Source organism: Microtus pennsylvanicus, chromosome 7 (genome assembly GCF_037038515.1).
Source record: "Microtus pennsylvanicus isolate mMicPen1 chromosome 7, mMicPen1.hap1, whole genome shotgun sequence".
Classification (NCBI taxonomy): domain Eukaryota; kingdom Metazoa; phylum Chordata; class Mammalia; order Rodentia; family Cricetidae; genus Microtus; species Microtus pennsylvanicus.
In genome coordinates, this window is record NC_134585.1 from 120,479,316 (window position 1) to 120,497,378 (window position 18,063).

At 43.4% G+C, this 18,063-nt stretch overlaps 1 pseudogene; it reads right to left on the reverse strand.

Moving 5' to 3' along the window:
- Nucleotides 1–4,874: 4,874 nt before the first annotated feature.
- On the reverse strand, nucleotides 4,875–5,824 carry LOC142853392 (cofilin-1 pseudogene; annotated as a pseudogene).
- Nucleotides 5,825–18,063: the final 12,239 nt, after the last annotated feature.

Below are 18,063 nucleotides of genomic sequence, written 5' to 3' on the forward strand. Positions count from 1 at the left end.
TATATATGGATCTGTCTATGGGCTACTTATTCAGTTATCCATCTACTATTCAAAAATATATTATGAACTGGAGTTGTTTGTGCATGCCTTTAATCCTAGCACTTGGGAGACAGAGGTGGGTGGATCTCTGTGAGTTCGAGGCCATCCTGGTCTACAGAGTGAGTGCCAGGACAGGCTCTAAAACTTCACAGAAAATCCTGTCTCGAAAAACTAATCAACCAACCAACCAACCAAACAAACAAATAGAAAACCCCCAATACATTATCGTTTTACTGTTACTTTAAAAATGCATTTTATTATCTTTCCAATTTCTTATCATTCTTTCTGAAATCCTTGGTTTTTATTCTCTTTGATTCATTTTTCCATGTTTTTCATGAACTTTTCTTCTCTGCCTACCTGAAATGTGTCTATTTAAAACTCTGCAATATGTGCTTCTAACTTGTTTTTTTTAGCCATACTTTTAGATATTTTTTCCCCCTGAATGCTGCAGCCCCAAACAAAACATTCTTTGATCTCTGAACTCACTTTTCCTAATGTAGATTAGGCATGGAGTTTCTTTCTTTGGCTATGACTTCAAAAATTATTGGATAGTTGATCCACCATGACTCTGTGTATCTATGAGCCTTGTGATTTAAGATAGTTAACAGCTGGGGTGTTCTGGTTTTGACTTGTAGAAAAGGACCAGTCGGAGAGGGAGCTGCTACTCAAAGATCCTCTTGGACGGAATTCAGTGCTCAGAGTGGGGGATTCTGAGAGCTGGGGAGCAGATAGGGAAGAGGGGCAAAATTTGGCTGTTAAGAGGGTTGAATATAGGCTCTTAAAAAGAATACAAAGCTACGCATGGCTGTTAATCATTAGTAAACGTTGAACTTCAAATAGGACATGCACTAAGGACTAGGTCACAAAATGCCACCTGGAATTAAGACTAATAAGTCCAATTAATGTGATAAGCTGAATAAAATGTGAGATGAGCTGTCTGCCGCAGGGATCCACCCTTGGAAATTACTAAGTGTATTGCCAGTGAGTAAAGTTGTTTCTCAATGTTCCCTCAAAGAAACGAAGTGTGTTTGCAATGAGGGTAGGAAAAGGACGGATACTAATTAGTGTTTCCAGCCGTGTCCAGAAAGAGGCGGCTGCTCCGGCCGTAGATGTCTGTGGTTTAATTACTGGAGTGGGTGACGGTGTGATGGGAACAGGCCTCTCGGCCTGGATGTAAAATCTTTGTTTGGGAAAACAAGCCACTTAACTTTTCAGAGTCTGTTTTCTCTTTAACAAAATGATGATAACGCCATAAAGCACTGGCTTGCTGTGAGAGTAAAACTGAGGGACAGTTTGCTCAGTAGTTTATACTGGGCACCGTGCGTAAAGTAATGCCCCCAGCTTCTAAGTATTACCTATTGAATAAGAAGGTTGCTTCTGTGTTGTTCCTTCCCTTTCAGGAAGAAATATTGAAGTTTTCGGGTTGCTGTAGTGTGGTAATGAGGCATTACTACTGAAATTCACTTGCTCTACAGCTCAGAACCTTCGATATATTTTTTTTATTGAGAAAAAAAATTTCTGCCTCCTCCCAGCCTCCCACTCCTTCCCCCCTCCCCCCACTCCTCTCCCCGTCCCCCCACTCCTCTCCCTCTCCCCCCACTCCTCTCCCCCTTCCTCTCAAGTCTGAAGAGCAGTCAGGGTTCCCTGCCCTGTGGAAAGTCCAAAGTCCCCCCCCCCTCCATCCTGGTCTAGGAAGGTGAACATCCAAACTGGCTAGGCTCCCACAAAGCCAGAACATGAAGTAGGATCAAAACCCAGTGCCATTGTCCTTGGCTTCTCATCAGCCCTCATTGTTCGCCATGTTCAGAGAGTCCGGTTTTATCCCATGCTTTTTCAGTCACAATCCAGCTGGCCTTGGTGAGCTCCCAATAGATCAGCTCCACTGTCTCCGTGGGTGGGTGCACCCCTCGTGGTCCCGACTTCTTTGCTCATCTTCTCCCTCCTTCTGTTCCTCATTGGGACTTTGGGAGCTCAATCCAGTGCTCCAGTGTGGGTCTCTGTCTCTATCTCCATCCATCGCCAGATGAAGGTTCTATGGTGATATGCAAAATATTCATCAGTATGGCTATAGGATAGGATCATTTCAGGTTCACTATCCTCAGCTGCCCCAGGAACTAACTGGGGACCTCTGCTTGGGCACCTGGAAGCCCCTCTAGGTCCAAGTCTCTTCCCAACCCTAAGATGGCTCCCTTAATTAAGATATGTGCTTCCCTGCTCTCCTATCCAACCTTCCTTTATCCCAATCATCCCGTTGCCCCAAGTTCTCCCCATCCTACCCTCTCACTTTTCTCTCCCCATCTCTCCTTACCCCCTCCCATCCCACCCTTAAGATCCCGATTTTTTGCCTGGCAATCTTGTCTACTTCCCCTACTCAGGAGGATAGCTATATGTTTTTCTTTGGGTTCACCTTCTTATTTAGCTTCTTTAGGATATCAAATTATAGACTCACTGACCTTTATTTATGGCTAGAAACCAATTATGAGTGAGTACATCCCATGTTCATCTTTTTGGGTCTGGATTACCTCACTCAGGATAGTGTTTTCTATTTCCATCTATTTGCATGCAAAATTCGAGAAGTCATTGTTTTTTACTGCTGAGTAGTACTCTAATGTGTATATATTCCACACTTTCTTCATCCATTCTTCCATTGAAGGACATCTAGGTTGTTTCCAGGTTCTGGCTATTACAAATAATGCTGCTATGAACATAGTTGAACAAATGCCCTTGTCATATGATCGGGCATCTCGTATATTCCCTTCTATATTTTTTAAATGAATTGATCAAGTGGGAGAGAATATCCCATGATTACCGGTTCTGGTTTTTTGACTTTATAGTTAGCAAAGTGGACCGTCAGGTTTTTGCTTAATATAAATCTGCCTTCCAGATTGCATCTGGATATACCAGGGAAATATACCTGGAGAATCAGAACCTCTTCCCTTATCTCCAGAAATGAGATTCAGTTCCTGGCGAAGATGTTGACATTCTGCCCAAGATGTTGACATCCTACCCAAGTTACTTAGTTCCCTTTTCTTCTCTTTTAGCAGCAATGGTTTGTTTCTGAGATTATGGAGGCATAATAAGAAGAAAAATATCGTAACAAACTTGGCTTAGCTATATAGCTAAATACTTATTTGAAATTCTTCTTTTTTTCTTAGAAAGATTTTTATAGCCGGGCGGTGGTGGTGCTCGCCTTTAATCCCAGCACTTGGGAGGCAGAGGTAAGTGGATCTCTATGAGTTTAAGGCTAGCCTGATCTACAAGGACTACTTCAGGACAGGCTCTAAAGCTACAGAGAAACCCTGTCTTGAAAAAACCAAAAAAAAAGAAAACAAAAAAGAAAAAACATTTTTATATTACTTTTTACGTTACTTACCCCCGGAAATTTGAAGGGCAAGAGATAAGCTTGGAAGTGTTGTATAGAAAAAGCCAGGGTCTGGGCCTGCTTTTTTCTTGTAGGCCCAGAGACACATTGATATTAGAGCCTTGGACTTGGTGAGAATCAGAAAATCTCCTTCATTGTAGCTTACCTCGCCAGGGACTGAAGCATGAAAACCGGAGTGCTAGATTATTAACTTACAACAGAAACAAGTGCTTTTTCCTTTTGGGAACATGATGGGCAAAGGCCCAGGTGAGTTGTAGGACAGCCAGAATGCTTGCTGTGTGACTCAGCTGATGACTAACATCACGAATTGATGTGTTGAGAAGTTTATGTAAAAAACTGGGACATGCTAGACCAAGTATGTCATGGACTAGCTGGTCAGAGCATTTATTCCCAAGAGCAGCTCTTGCTGGGCATTCTAAGACTTGTCTTTGGAGACAAGGTTTTATTTTGAAATATTAAAGGAAGTCATGTAACAAATGGTATCTTGATCCACAGATGTTTGGGTCTTGTATATACTTCGTCTCATTTTCCCCATTTCCTCCAGAGCACCTCGTTTCATGAATTTGGTATTTATTGGTCCCATAAAGATCTATTATATATATGTTTCATAAAATTTTCACTGAATATTATGATTTTGAAGTTTGCTCATATGTGTAAAGCATGTATACATGGCATGATTTCTTTTTATGCAGAATTACAATATATTCAATATTATCATATATTTGTGTTTAATAGCTGACACAAGACAAAATTGTTTTTTGTTTCTTCTCAGGAGTTTCTATTTTTACTTTTATGACAAACATTTCAGATATAAGGCTTTGACGGGGCATGGACAATGGTTAGAGCTGTAAATGTGCGTCCAAAAGCAATTTCAAACTGTCATCGTAGTTCACAATTTTTAAACACAAAAATAAGGAGCCTCTAAGATATAATTTTGGAGTTGTTTGAATTGATATTTTGCTTCTCTATTTAATACTTAAAAATTCTGTGATTTAGAAAAATAGTTGGTTTTTTTGGTAGTAGAAGTATTAACTTTCTGGAGACAATTGCATGCTCTTTTAGATGACAAGAGTGTGCACACATATCCTACTTAATCGCAACTGTTAAAAACGTTGAATTCCTTAGTAACTGCCAGAGTCCAGCTACAGTCTCAAACTACAGTAGACTCAGTCATGAGGAGCAGTGCAGTTCACCCAGGGCAGTCAGTGTGGAGCTCACTCTGGGGAGATCCCAGTCCTCAGCACAGAACAGTCCTTGTTCCCAGGGAGACAACAATCTTCCAAAAGGAAGACAGAAGCAGGAAACACATATTGGCTAAGCATTTTTTTTTGTTAATTAGCCTTTTTATTGGTTTTTTGTTTTTTTTTAAATTGAAGGTCCCTTACTGGTCCTGCTTTCATGAATGGCTGAGAACAAGGGGAAGGGGAGGGCAACCAGCTGGCAAGGGAGGGTCATTTCCACATTTCATTTACACACAGAACTAAACAGACAAGCACAGAGTCACTACTGTGGTTAGAAGTTGGCAGCATGGGATGGGGGGATAAGGAGTAGAGTGTCGTTAAAAAAAATAGATCAGGCTCCCCCCAAACTGGGTGCCTGGGAAGGGACTTGGTCTGCTTCAACCCAAGAGGAATCAGAAGATCAAAAGCAGTTTGGGAAGGCCAGAACCATCAGGGTGGAGGGAGAAGGACGGTCCAGGGGGTGGGGGAACATTTGGCAACTGGGGTGAAGGGATTACCCTCCCCCTGCTGAGATCCCCCCAGCCCCTCAGGTCTGGCAGGAAAGGGGCAGCCTGCAACACCCATGAGCAGGTCTGGGGCTGCTAGATGCTCCAGGCAGGGGGCTGGAGGCGGCTCACAAAGGCTTGCCCTCCAGGGAGATGACGGCACTGCCACCTAGTTTCTCTGCCAGGATGCAGCGGTCCTTGACCTCCTCGTAGCAGTTTGCTTGTAATTCATGCTTGATTCCTGTCAGCTTCTTCTTGATGGCATCCTTGGAGCTGGCGTAGATCATTTTGCTCTTAAGGGTTGCACTCTCAGGGGCCCAGAAGATGAACACCAGGTCCTCCTTCTTGCTCTCCTTGGTCTCATAGGTGGCATCGTAGAGAGCGTAGTGGCAGTTTTTGTCTGGCAGCATCTTGACAAAGGTGGTGTAGGGATCGTCCACAGTCTGCCCCACATCTCCTACCAGGATCTCCTTGCCCTCCTCCAGGATGATGTTCTTCTTGTCCTCACTCAGGCAGAAGAGCACTGCCTTCTTGCGTTTCTTCACTTCTTCTGGCGTCGAAGACTTGCGCACTTTCATGTCATTGAACACCTTGATGACACCATCAGAGACAGCCACACCAGAGGCCATGTTTCCGGAAGCGAAAGGGAGACAGGGAGAGCTACAAAAGAACTAAGCCGCTGCAGCTGCTACCGGGATCCGACTGATGGCTAAGCATTTGTTGAATGACTTCTGAGATTTTTTTTCCCCCACAGTTTAACATCTCAGTTGTTCATGCAAACATCCTGGTTTTTAGTGTCCCCTTCGTTATTTGAAAGAGAAGGAATAAAGACTTCCTGATTCATTTTTGGTGTCTGAGACAGCCCAGCAACTGAACCGGATATAACCAGGGCTGTTCAACAGAGGCAAGCAGAAGGAAAGACAAAAAAAGTTGTCTCAGAGAAGAGAAAGTGTTCCCTGCTGCACACTAAAATAGGCTGATGAACAACCATATTTTTTAAACTTTTTATTCATTTTACATACAACCACAGTTCCCTCTCCCTCCCTTCCTCCTACTTCCCCAACCCATCCCCCCATCCACTCCTCTGAAAAGGTAAGGCCTTTCATGGGGAGTCAACAAAGCCCGGCACATTAAATTGAGACAGCACCAAGCCCCTTGTCCCTGCATCAAGGCTGAGCAAGGCATCCCACCATAGGGAATGGGTTTCAAAAAGCCAGTTCATGCACTTAGGAGTAGATCCTGGTCCCTCTGCCAGGGGTCCCACAAACAGAGCAGTATACAAAACTGTCGCCCACATGCAGAGGACCTAGTTTGGAGCCCATAGGTCTTCTACCCCTCTTCTGTAATGGTCGCTAGGCCTCAGAGTGGGTGACACAGACACCCAGGAAGGGGCAATCACTCACAAGACACTTCTCAGTGCTTTAACTAGTTGTGAGTCACCCACTGCCAAAAGAGGCTTCTTTGTGCAAGGTGGGAAGCTGCCCTGGCCTATGAGCATAAACACAAATATTTAAAAGAGAGTTTAACTGCATGTCCATTTTTCAAAAACCAGTAGTGGGCCTATGATTTCCTAACTAGGCTTTGGCACATTCTACTGTCTGATGGATACATGTGTTTTCTCCTGTGGAGCAGGCCTCAGATACAAGACAGAGCAGCTGGTTACCTTCAGAACATTCATGCCTCTCCTGACCAGTGGTGATAGCTCACCAGGCAGATCAGCATTGAAACACTCATTATTTATGACTCCCCGAAACCCCTGCAACATTCTCCATAACACCTTCTGGCACGGTGAGCACTAGCCAGCAGAGAGGGACTTTCTAGCCCGGCCCAACTTAGTTTCTTAGTGTTCAAGAGTATGTAATACCTTTAGTAATATGGTTCTGTTATCTAGTTTAGGTGGGCGTCTGAGAGCAAATACAATATCCAGTATTGTTTGGGGGACATCCTGGGGGCTACCCAAACAATGCGTAGGGATGTGGCCAATAGCTGGCAGTGGGATTTTGGGTTGAAATCTTATGACTTCTGGAAGCAGAGTTAATTACCCACGCAGAGTGCTTCCTTCCAAGTTCTTCTTTATTAAAATACTATTTTAAAGTTAGTTTATAAAGTAAAAGATTGTGTATGGTGCTCTAATACACCTTTAGTTTTGGCATATTTTCCCCTAAATACCTACCTTCTCCAATCTTCCTACTCCCATTTCCCTTTAAGCCTCCCTCCCCTTCCTTCCTCCTTTCTGCTTCCATATTGCATGCATTTCACTATGCCCTCCCTCTCCAGATATTGGTCTCCAAATTCCCACCTCATTGCCCTTTCTTGATGCCTGGCCTCTACTGACTTCCACTCCAACAAAGCTATGTAAAATGTGAATCTGTGGTCCACATAGAGCAGAAACCACGGCAGAGCTGTCCTTCTGTGTTCACACACAGCAGAGACCACGGCAGAGCTGCCGTTCTGTGATCCACACACATGAGAGACCACGGCAGAGCTGCCCTTCTGTGATCCACACACATGAGAAACTACGGCAGAGCTGCCCTTCTGTGGTCCACATACAGCAGAGACCACGGCAGAGCTGCCCTTCTGTGGTCCACACACATCAGAGACCACGGCAGAGCTGCCCTTCTGTGGTCCACATACAGCAGAGACCACGGCAGAGCTGCCCTTCTGTGGTTCACACACAGCAGAGACCACGGCAGAGCTGCCCTTCTGTGGTCCACACACATGAGAGACCACGGCAGAGCTGCCGTTCTGTGGTCCACACACAGCAGAGACCACGGCAGAGCTGCCCTTCTGTGATCCACACACATGAGAGACCACGGCAGAGCTGCCCTTCTGTGATCCACACACATGAGAGACCACGGCAGAGCTGCCCTTCTGTGATCCACACACAGTAGAGACCACGGCCGAGCTGCCCTTCTGTGATCCACACACATGAGAGACCACGGCAGAGCTGCCGTTCTGTGGTCCACACACAGCAGAGACCATGGCAGAGCTGCCCTTCTGTGGTCCACACACATGAGAGACCACGGCAGAGCTGCCCTTCTGTGGTCCACACACATCAGAGACCACGGTAGAGCTGCCGTTCTGTGGTCCACATACAGCAGAGACCACGGCAGAGCTGCCCTTCTGTGGTCCACACACATCAGAGACCACGGCAGAGCTGCCCTTCTGTGATCCACACACATGAGAGACCACGGCAGAGCTGCCGTTCTGTGGTCCACACACAGCAGAAACCACGGCAGAGCTGCCCTTCTGTGGTTCACACACAGCAGAGACCACGGCAGAGCTGCCCTTCTGTGGTCCACACACATGAGAGACCACGGCAGAGCTGCCCTTCTGTGGTCCACACACATGAGAGACCACGGCAGAGCTGCCATTCTGTGATCCACACACATCAGAGACCACGGCAGAGCTGCCATTCTGTGATCCACACACAGCAGAGACCACGGCAGAGCTGCCCTTCTGTGATCCACACACATCAGAGACCACGGCAGAGCTGCCCTTCTGGGCCTGGATTACTTAGTATATGATTTGGAGGTTCCATTTATTTTCTTACACTTTCATTTTTCTTTGGTACGGAATAGATTCAACTGTGCATATGTACCACATTTTCATTACTGGTTCTTCAGCTGATGAACATCTAGGCAGCTTTTACCTCCTGTCTGTCGTGAATAAGGCAGCAACGAATGTGGATGTGCAGGCATGTCTGCTGTCGGATATGGAGTCCTTTGGGTATGTGCCCAGGAATGGCGTAGCTGGATTATGTGACCGTTCTACTTTAGAGTTTTGGGAACTCTCTGCTGTTATTCATAGTGATTGTACCAGTTTATACTCCCATTAACAGTGGATATGGGTTTTCTTTTCTCACATGTTTGCCAGCGTTTACAGTCATTTGTTTTCCTGAAAAAGACTGTATTTACTGGAGTAAGATAGAATCTCAAATTAGCTTTGATTTGCATTTCCCTGAAGGTTAAAGACATTGAACACCTAAAAAAAAAATGTTCATCAGCCATTGCTATTTCCTCTTTTGAGAAGTTCCTGTTAATTTCATAGCTAATTTTTAAAATTTGGTATTTGTTTTCTTGATGTTTAATTTTTAAAAATTCATTGTATATTTTAGGTGCAAATCCCCTGTTAGATACTTACATAGCAAAGATTTTCTGTTTTTTCAGTTGGCCATTTCTGTTGTGGAAGAAAAGCGTTTTGATTTTATAAAGTCCCATTTGTCAAATGGCCTTACTTCCTGAATTGGCAGTTTGATTTAGATGTCCTCTATAGTCTTGGGCATTTGAACACTTGCTCCCCAGGTGGTGGTGTTTCAAGAGGCTCTGGAAGTATGCCACAGGAAGGGAGAGTTGTTCAAGGACTTAGTCATTTGAAGTTTGCTCTCTGCTTCCTGCCTATGGTTCAGGAGTGAGCCCTCAGCTTCTGCTGCAGCGGCCATAGGTGCTGCCTGCTGCAGGACCCCCTGCCTTTCCAGACTCTGCTCCTCAGGAACAGCAAGGCAAATATCCTCTTCCTTTATGCGTTGCCTTGACGACGGCATTTCTTACAGCAACAGAAAAGTGACTAAGATGCTGAGATGCCAAATCCTGTTCAGAAAGTCTTTACTTAGACTTTAATTAAATTAATGTACTCTATTTTTTCCTCTACTAGTTTCAGGTCTTAAGTTAAGGTCCTTTAACCTTTCAAAGTTGATTTTTATGCAGGGGTTTCTTCTGCATGTAGATTTCCAGTTTTCTCAACATCATTTGTTGAAGATGCTTTCTTTCCTCCAGTGTATATTTTTGTCATCTTTGTAGTTTTCTCAGGAGATCTTACCTATTTCCCCTTCCCCAGGGGAATTCATGTATGTCTCTATTAGGGTTCTCCTTGTTTCCTGGCTTCTCTGGGATCATGGACTATAGGCTGGTTATCCTTTGCTTTATGTCTAATATCCACTCGTGAGTGAGTGTGTACCGTGTTTGTCTTTCTGGGTCTGGGTTACCTCGCTCAGGGTGCTTTATTCTACTGCGATCTATTCGCATGCACATTTCAAGATGCCATTGCTTTTTGTGTAAATGCACCACCCCTTCATCCTCGTTCACCAGCAATTGTTCTAGCACTGTGTATATTTTTCCTTGGAGACCTTAGACCTGTTTCTCCGTCTCTTCAGTCCATAATGTTCTTTCTATAACGCCATGTAGGGATAGCTTTGTGGTCATGAATCCTTTTATCCTGCATGAAAGTGGTATTATCTCTTCAATTATGACAGTTTTGCTGAAGGACCTAGGCTGAGGTGGTATCTGCATTTTTTTTCAGAGTGTTTGAAAGTTTCCATGGAAAAGTCCGTTGTAACCAGATGGGGATATCTTTCCCTTGATCTAGAAATTTTCTTCTATGATTTGATTGGAATTATTTTGTAGGCCCCTGGAATGAAGTTCTCCTTCTTTGCCTATAATTCAAAAGTTTTCTTTTCTTCCGTGTTGTTCTAAAGATGTCTTATGCTATGTTCATACATTTAAAAAATTATATTTTTGAGTGAATGATCCCATTTATTTAGCTTTTCTTTGAACCCTATATTCTGTCTTCTACATGATTTATTACTGGTGAGATTTTCCATTGAATTTTCTAAAATGACTTGCTGAGTTCTTAAATATCCAGGTTGATTTCATCTCGGGTTTTCTTTAGTATTTGTACTTCCTTACTGAACTATTTTTTCATATCCCAATTTGTATTCCTTATTTCATTAAGCTATTTGTATTTGGAATTCAATAAGGAGTGCATTTCCGTTCTCTTAAAATTCATTCAGATAGTCATTCATGGACTCTTTAAATAGTTTGAACATTTTTACAAATATTTACAATTTTTTTTAATTCTTTGTCTGGAATTTCATCTTAAGTATTCTCACTGGGGAATGTAAATATGAAGTTGATGATCTTTGGAGGACACAGTGTCATCATTTTGTGTGTGTGTGTGTGTTGCTTTAAGTTTTTTTTATATTTATTTTTTTTATTGAGAAAAGGAGAAAAAAAACCCAAGTTTCCACCTCCTCCCAGCCTCCCATTTCCCTCCCCCTCCTCCCACCCTTCTCCCCCTCCTCCCATCCTTCTCCCCCTCCCCCCACTCCTTTCCCCCTCCCTCTCCAGTCCAAAGAGCAGTCAGGGTTCCCTGCCCTGTGGTAAGTCCTAGGTCCTCCTCCCTCCGTCCATATCTAGGAAGGTGAACATCCAAACTGGCTAGGCTCCCACAAAGCCAGCACATTACGTAGGATCAAGACCCCGTGCCATTGTCCTTGGCATCTCATCAGCCCTCATTGTTCGCCATGTTCAGAGAGTCCAGTTTTATCCCATGCTTTTTTAGTCACAGTCCAGCTGGCCTTGGTGAGCTCCCAATAGATCAGCTCCACTGTCTCAGTGGGTGGGTGCACCCTTCGTGGTCCCGACTTCTTTGCTCATGTTCTCCCTCCTTCTGCTCCTCATTGGGACTTTGGGAGCTCAGTCCAGTGCTCCAGTGTGGGTCTCTGTCTCTATCTCCATCCATCTCCAGATGAAGGTTCTATGATGATATGCAAGATATTCGTCAGTATTGCTATAGGATAGGGTCATTTCAGGTTCCCTATCCTCAGCTGCCCAAGGAACTAACTGGGGACCTCGGCTTGGGCACCTGGGAGCCACTCTAGGTTCAAGTCTCTTGCCAACCCTAAGGTGGCTCCCTTAACTAAGAATTGTGTTTCCGTGCTCCCCTATCCAACCTTTTTTTATCCCAATCCTCCTTTTTCCCCAAGTTCCCCCCATCCTTCCCTTCTCCATTTTCTCTTCCCATCTCCCCTTACCCCCATCCCACCCCACCCCCAAGATCTCAATTTTCTCTCCGGCAACTTTGTCTACTTCCCATAGCCAAGAGGATAACTATGTTTTTCCTTTGGTTCACCTTCTTACTTAGCTTCTTTAGGATCACCAATTGTAGACTCCGTGTCCCTTATTTATGGTTTGGGTTATATCTTTTGGTATGAGTTCACCTATGTTGAGTGGGCATTTAGTTTTCTGCTTGCTATTAATGTATTATGGCTACATTTTAAATCAGTTGGGACTACTAGGTACTGTTTGTGGATGTGGCAACTGAGGCAGCCCCAGTTTAGCTTAGGAGAAGGTATGGTCTCTGCATGGGCGATCTGCATGTGTTCGGAGAGAGAGAAAGGGTGGATTGCCAGGGTTGGCAGGGATCTGTCCTCTGACCTGATGAGCAGGAAGCACCCCAAGCAGGTCCTGAGAAGCTGAGATTTAAGTGCAGTGCCGGGCGGGGGTAGATGGGCCCCTTGGTTTCTGAGACAAGGAAGGTTAAGATGTCAGAGTAAAGTGTGGGTATGACCTCTGACTTGGGGAGCAAGCTCCCCTTGGATCATGAGACAATAGCATTAGGATGCCCATGAGAGGGTGACTTTTGACGTGCAGAGTAGGTTCTGCTCAGGTCTTCTTTGGTAACAGAGAGTGAGAGATCTGGCCTCTGACATGGGGGCACATTCCACATGGGTTCTGAGATGCTGGGGGTTAGAGTGCCGAAGGGTGGGACATGTGGCTTCTGACTGTGAGTCCTGAGAGACTGGAGAGTGAAGTCCATGTGGAACCTGAGATGGGACATACGGTTTCTAACTTGGGTCCTAAGATGGTGATTTAGGGAGCCAGAACAAGGCAGTTGGGCTCTAACCTGGGAGTGAGCTCCTTTGGGGCCTGAGGCACTGGAGATTGGGGGACATAATGGGAAAGATGCCACTGGTCCAGAGAGGAAGCTCTGTGTGGGCTTTGAGATGTTAGGGGCTAGAATGCTCAAGAAGGGGATAGCAGTCTCTGACCTGGGGGTCAAGCTTCACAGGTCTTAAGATGTGTAACATTAGGTTGCCCAAGGGTTTGAACTTGGCTCTAAAATTAATTTTTATTCATACAAATGATCCCATCTTATTCTTATAACTCTCATAAAATTACATTAACTTTATGATAAAAATGACTTTGTTCAGTGATTGTATAATTTTCCTTTACTAGCACTTGGTATTGCCAATGATTTTGAATTTTAGTCATTAAAAAGTATGTTATAATATCTCTTAATGTTTTAGTGTGCATTTCTCCGTTGACTAGTGGCATGTGTGGGTTTTTTTCTTCATGTACTTATTGACCATTTGTACATCTACTTGAGTAAATGTTTGTTCAGATCTTTTGCTTATTTTAGTTTATTTAGTTTTCCCAGTATTATTGATAATTCTATATTTTAAAGATATACAGTTTAATGCTTTAATATATGCATACTTTTGAAGAAAAACTATCACCTTATATTCAGGCTGTCCTGGAACTTGATGAATGTATATATTTTGAAATAATTACCACAATCAAGCTAGTTTAGCTGACATATCCCCTACCACCTCATTGTCATTTTATAGACAAAATGTATTTATTTATTTTATGTATATGTATATCTGTGCCCCAGATGTATGTCTGATGCCTGAGAAAGTTAGAAGAGGGCATTGGAACCCCAGGAACTGGAGTCATAGATGGTTGTAAACCCTCACGTGGGTGCTGGATATTGAGCCCAGTCCTCTGGAAGAACAGCTAGTGCTATTAATCATTGAGCCATCTCTCTAGCCCCAGTTTTCATTTTTAAAAATGTAATGGTGGGTGACTTGATCGGGGGAGGGGGAGGGAAATGGGAGGCAGTTGCGGGGAGGAGGCAGAAATCCTTAATAAATAAATAAATTAAAAAAGAATAAATAACATTAAATAATAAAAAATAAATTCTAAGCCTTGAAAAAAAATGTAATGGTAACAGATAAAAATAAGCCTACTATTTACTGTAATCATGTCTCCAGAACCTGTAACAGAGTTCTTGCCCCTTGACTAAAGTCTTCCCATCTCTGCCACCCCCTGACTCCTGGAAGCCACCCTTCTGCTCTTGTTTTCGTGAGTTCCCACTAAGTGAGATTGTATATAATTAACTGTATTCTTGTATCTGATTTGTTTCAAATTAGCATGATGACCTCCAGGTTCACCCATGAGATTGCAAATGACACCAATTCCTTAATTTTAAGAATGGACTAAATTCTGGAGAGATGCTCATTGGTAGCTGTTCTTAACTCTGGTTCCGGGGGTCAAGTGCCATGGGTGTCTGGAACACGTGTGGTGCACACATATACTTGTAAGGAAAACACTCATAAAAGGTGTTTGGAAGTGCTCCTCTCAATTTTTAAAAATAGTTTAAGGATTGACTGACTGTGTCAGTAGACTTTGCTATGAACTCATCAGGCCCTGACTTTTCATTTCTAACTCAGTGTCCTCATTTGTTGTGTGTCTGTTTATGTTATTGATGTCTTGCTTTTTGTTTTTTTCTTTTGGTTAGTTGGGACAGGGTCTGTAAATCTTATTTATTTTCTCAAAAAACCAACTCTTACATTTGTTGATTATTTGTGGTTTTTTTTCATTTCTATTTCATTAATTTCTGCTCTGAGTTTTATTATTTTTTTGCCATCAACTGGTTTTGGATTTGGCTAGTTCTTACTTTTTTCCAAAATTTGAGTTGCATCATTAAGTTTTAAATTTATGCTCGTTCTGATTTTTAATATAGACATTTAAAGTGATAAATTTACCTGATAGGATTGATTTAAATGCATCCTAGAGGTTTTGTTGTGTTGTCGTTTTCATTTAGTTCTCAAATATTTTTATTTCTTTCTTTAATTTCTTCTTTGACCCATTCATCATTCAGCAATGAGTTATTTAATCTCCTTGGATCTGTGTATTTACAAGAAACTTATTTGCTGTCAATTTTAAATTTTATTATATTATGGTCAGGTAGGATGAGCAAAACTACTTCAAACTTTTTGAACTTGTAAGAATTTGTTTTATGTCAGAAGACATGATCTTATTTTAGAGACGTGACCATACGCTGCTGAGTAGGAAGAATCAAAGACCTAAACATGAAATGCTGAAGCTACTGGAGCCAAAATAGGCGGTACCCACACAATAGAGGTGTAGGGGAGGACTTTCGGAAAAGGATCCCATTTGCACAGGAATTGGAATTAAGAGTTGACGGGTGGGACCTCATAGAACAAGCTTCTAGACAAGTGAAGCAGAAGCCCATAGAAAAAGTGAGAATTTGGAGGAGACCCTCCGACCTCAGCTTTCCTAAAACATTCTGAACTACATCATATTTATCCTCATGCCTGCAGGTAAATACAACCCTTGCCCCCTCAGCAAGGAAAGTGTTTTGTGCCACAGATGGAGACAATTATGGAAACCAAAATCTATCAAGTCCCAATGGATCCATCTTCAAAGCAATTCCTGTACCCAAGGTTTAGGGAGCATCATGGAAGAGGGAACAGAAGGACTGTAAAAGCTTGAGGTGACATCGTGTCTCCTAGCAACACCAGAAGGAACACTCAAAACGACTCTCCAGCAGGACTGCCTAAACCTGAGCTGAAAGGGGCAGTAATAGACTTGCAAATATGGACAGGGGAAAGACCCAAGGCTGAGCTCAGTCTTACACAAAGAGTTACAGGAAACTGAGGAGAGCTACGAGCAGGAGAGATAGTGGTCCCCAGGGAAGATCACACCAATTCGTTATGCAGTGCTGAATGGTCGGCCTGAAAATATATGTACAAGCAACACTTACACATTGAGAAAGTTTTATTTATGTATTTAGGAATATATATATATATATATATATATATACATGTATGTCCACACACACACACATATATATGTATATACAATATACATATATGTAACAATAATTAATGGGGGGAAGGCCATGAATTTGAAAGAGAGCAAGGAGGGGTATATGGGAGGGTTGGAGCTGGGAGAAAAAGGAAGAGGGATGTAATTGTATTATAATCTCAAGAAATAAAATACTTTTAAGAAGTATTTTCTTTTATAATATTCTGAACTTGGTTTCTGTTGTAATGTTTGTCTGATCATTGCTGATTCTATTCATTTGGGTTCTTTCTTTCTTTTGTTTAGTTAAGTCCAGGTGCTGATGATCTTGTTTATCTTCAATCTGTTGGCAGACTGTCTTGGCCTTTCTTGTTTGTGTTTTTGTGATGAGATTTGGCATGTTGTTGGTTGTATGTCTGATGTGAGATTAGTTTTATTTTGCTTTTGTCCAAGCTTGGTTGTTTTCAGATCAGTTGTGAGGGACTGGTAGGTTGACCCTTCAGATACTCAGTGTTGATTTTTTTTCTTAGACTGAGCCCAATTCTATATTAAACAAGAAAATACGTGAGTGAGAAAGATGACTGGATCTCATTGATGTGCAACCCGTACTACTCAAGATTTACCTGGGAATATGGATTCTATGGGTGGGCGGCATTCACCTTCATAGGCTGGCGTAGAGGCTGTGGAACTAAGCTGAAGGTTTGGATATGCAATTTTCCAGGGCTTTAACTATGTGACTGATGCTTGACCTGAGGATTGGGGATAAAGTGAACATCTGAGGTTATAGGTACTCATCAGGCTTTGGCAGCACACAGATACATATCTCAGGATAGGCCTGAAGGTTGAATGCAGTACAGGCTGGGATAGAGTCCAGGAGATTCGCTAGACTGGACTAGCATACAGGATGTGTGACCTAGGCTAAGTCTGGAGGTTCAATATAGCATGCGTAGGATAAAATCTGGTGAACTCAACACCTGGGCCTGGCACATAAGGTTTGCCACTGGAGCCATGCCTGGGGATTGAGAATGGTATAAGACTCTCCAGACTAGTCTGGGACACTTGGTGTGAAACCTGGGCTGGGTATGGGGAGGGTTTGGTAGAAGGGGGTCATGTGGACTCATCATTGCTAGGTCAGGGCACAGTATGTGGAGCATGACCTGGTCCTGGAGGGCTTTATATCTTTCCCTTCCCTTCCCTTCCCTTCCCTTCCCTTCCCTTCCCTTCCCTTCCCTTCCCTTCCCTTCCCTTCCCTTCCCTTCCCTTCCCTTCCCTTCCCTTCCCTTCCCTTCCCTTCCGTCTTTTCCTCTTCTTTTCCTTCCCCTTCCCATTTCCTTTCCCTTCCCCTTCCTCTTTCCATATCCCTTCTTATTAAGGCTGGATAAGGCAACCCAGTAGGAGGGAAGGGTCCCAAAAACAGTTAACAGAGTCTGAGACAGCCCCCTGCTCCCAATATTAGGAGGCTCACAAGAAGATCAAGCTACCCAGCTTACAATATGTACAGAAGGTCAGTCCCATGCAAGCTCTCTGACTGGCCTTTCAGTCTCTTTGAGCCCCTATGCACCCAGGTTAGTTGATTCCAGTTTTCTTGTGATGTCCTTGACCCTTTGTTTACCCAATCTTCCACAGGATTCCCTGAACCCCTCCTAATGTTTGGCTGTGGGTTTTTGCATCTGTTTCCATCAGAAACTGGGTGAAGCCTCTTTGATAACAATTGAGCTAGACAACAACCTAAGAGTGTAGTGTATAGTAGAATAGCCTTAGGAATCATTTCATTGACATTGTTTTGCTTTTATTGCCAGTCACGTTTGATTCTCTCCCAGGTCTCTGGGCTGTCCAGCCTCTGGGTCCTGTCCCTCCAGGCAGTGTCAGGGGTGGGCTCTGTCTCATGGTATGAGTCTCAAGCTGGACCAGTCATTAGTTGGCTACTCCCATAATTTCTGCACCACTCTTACCCCAGCACATCTTGTAGGAGGGTAAATTGTAGGTCAGAGGTTACGTGGCTGTGTCACAGTCCCAGTACCACCCATGGAAGTTGTGCTTGGTTACATGAGACAGCCAGTCCATGCTTCATATCCCCCATTACTCGGAGTCTTAGCTAAGCTCTCCCTCATAGATTCCTGGGAGTTTCCATTGCACTAGGTTTCTGCTTCTTCCCAAAGATGCTCCCTGACTATGCTCATAGCAACTTTATTTATGATAACCAGAGACCGGAAACAACCTAGATGTCTATCAACCAAAACTAGATA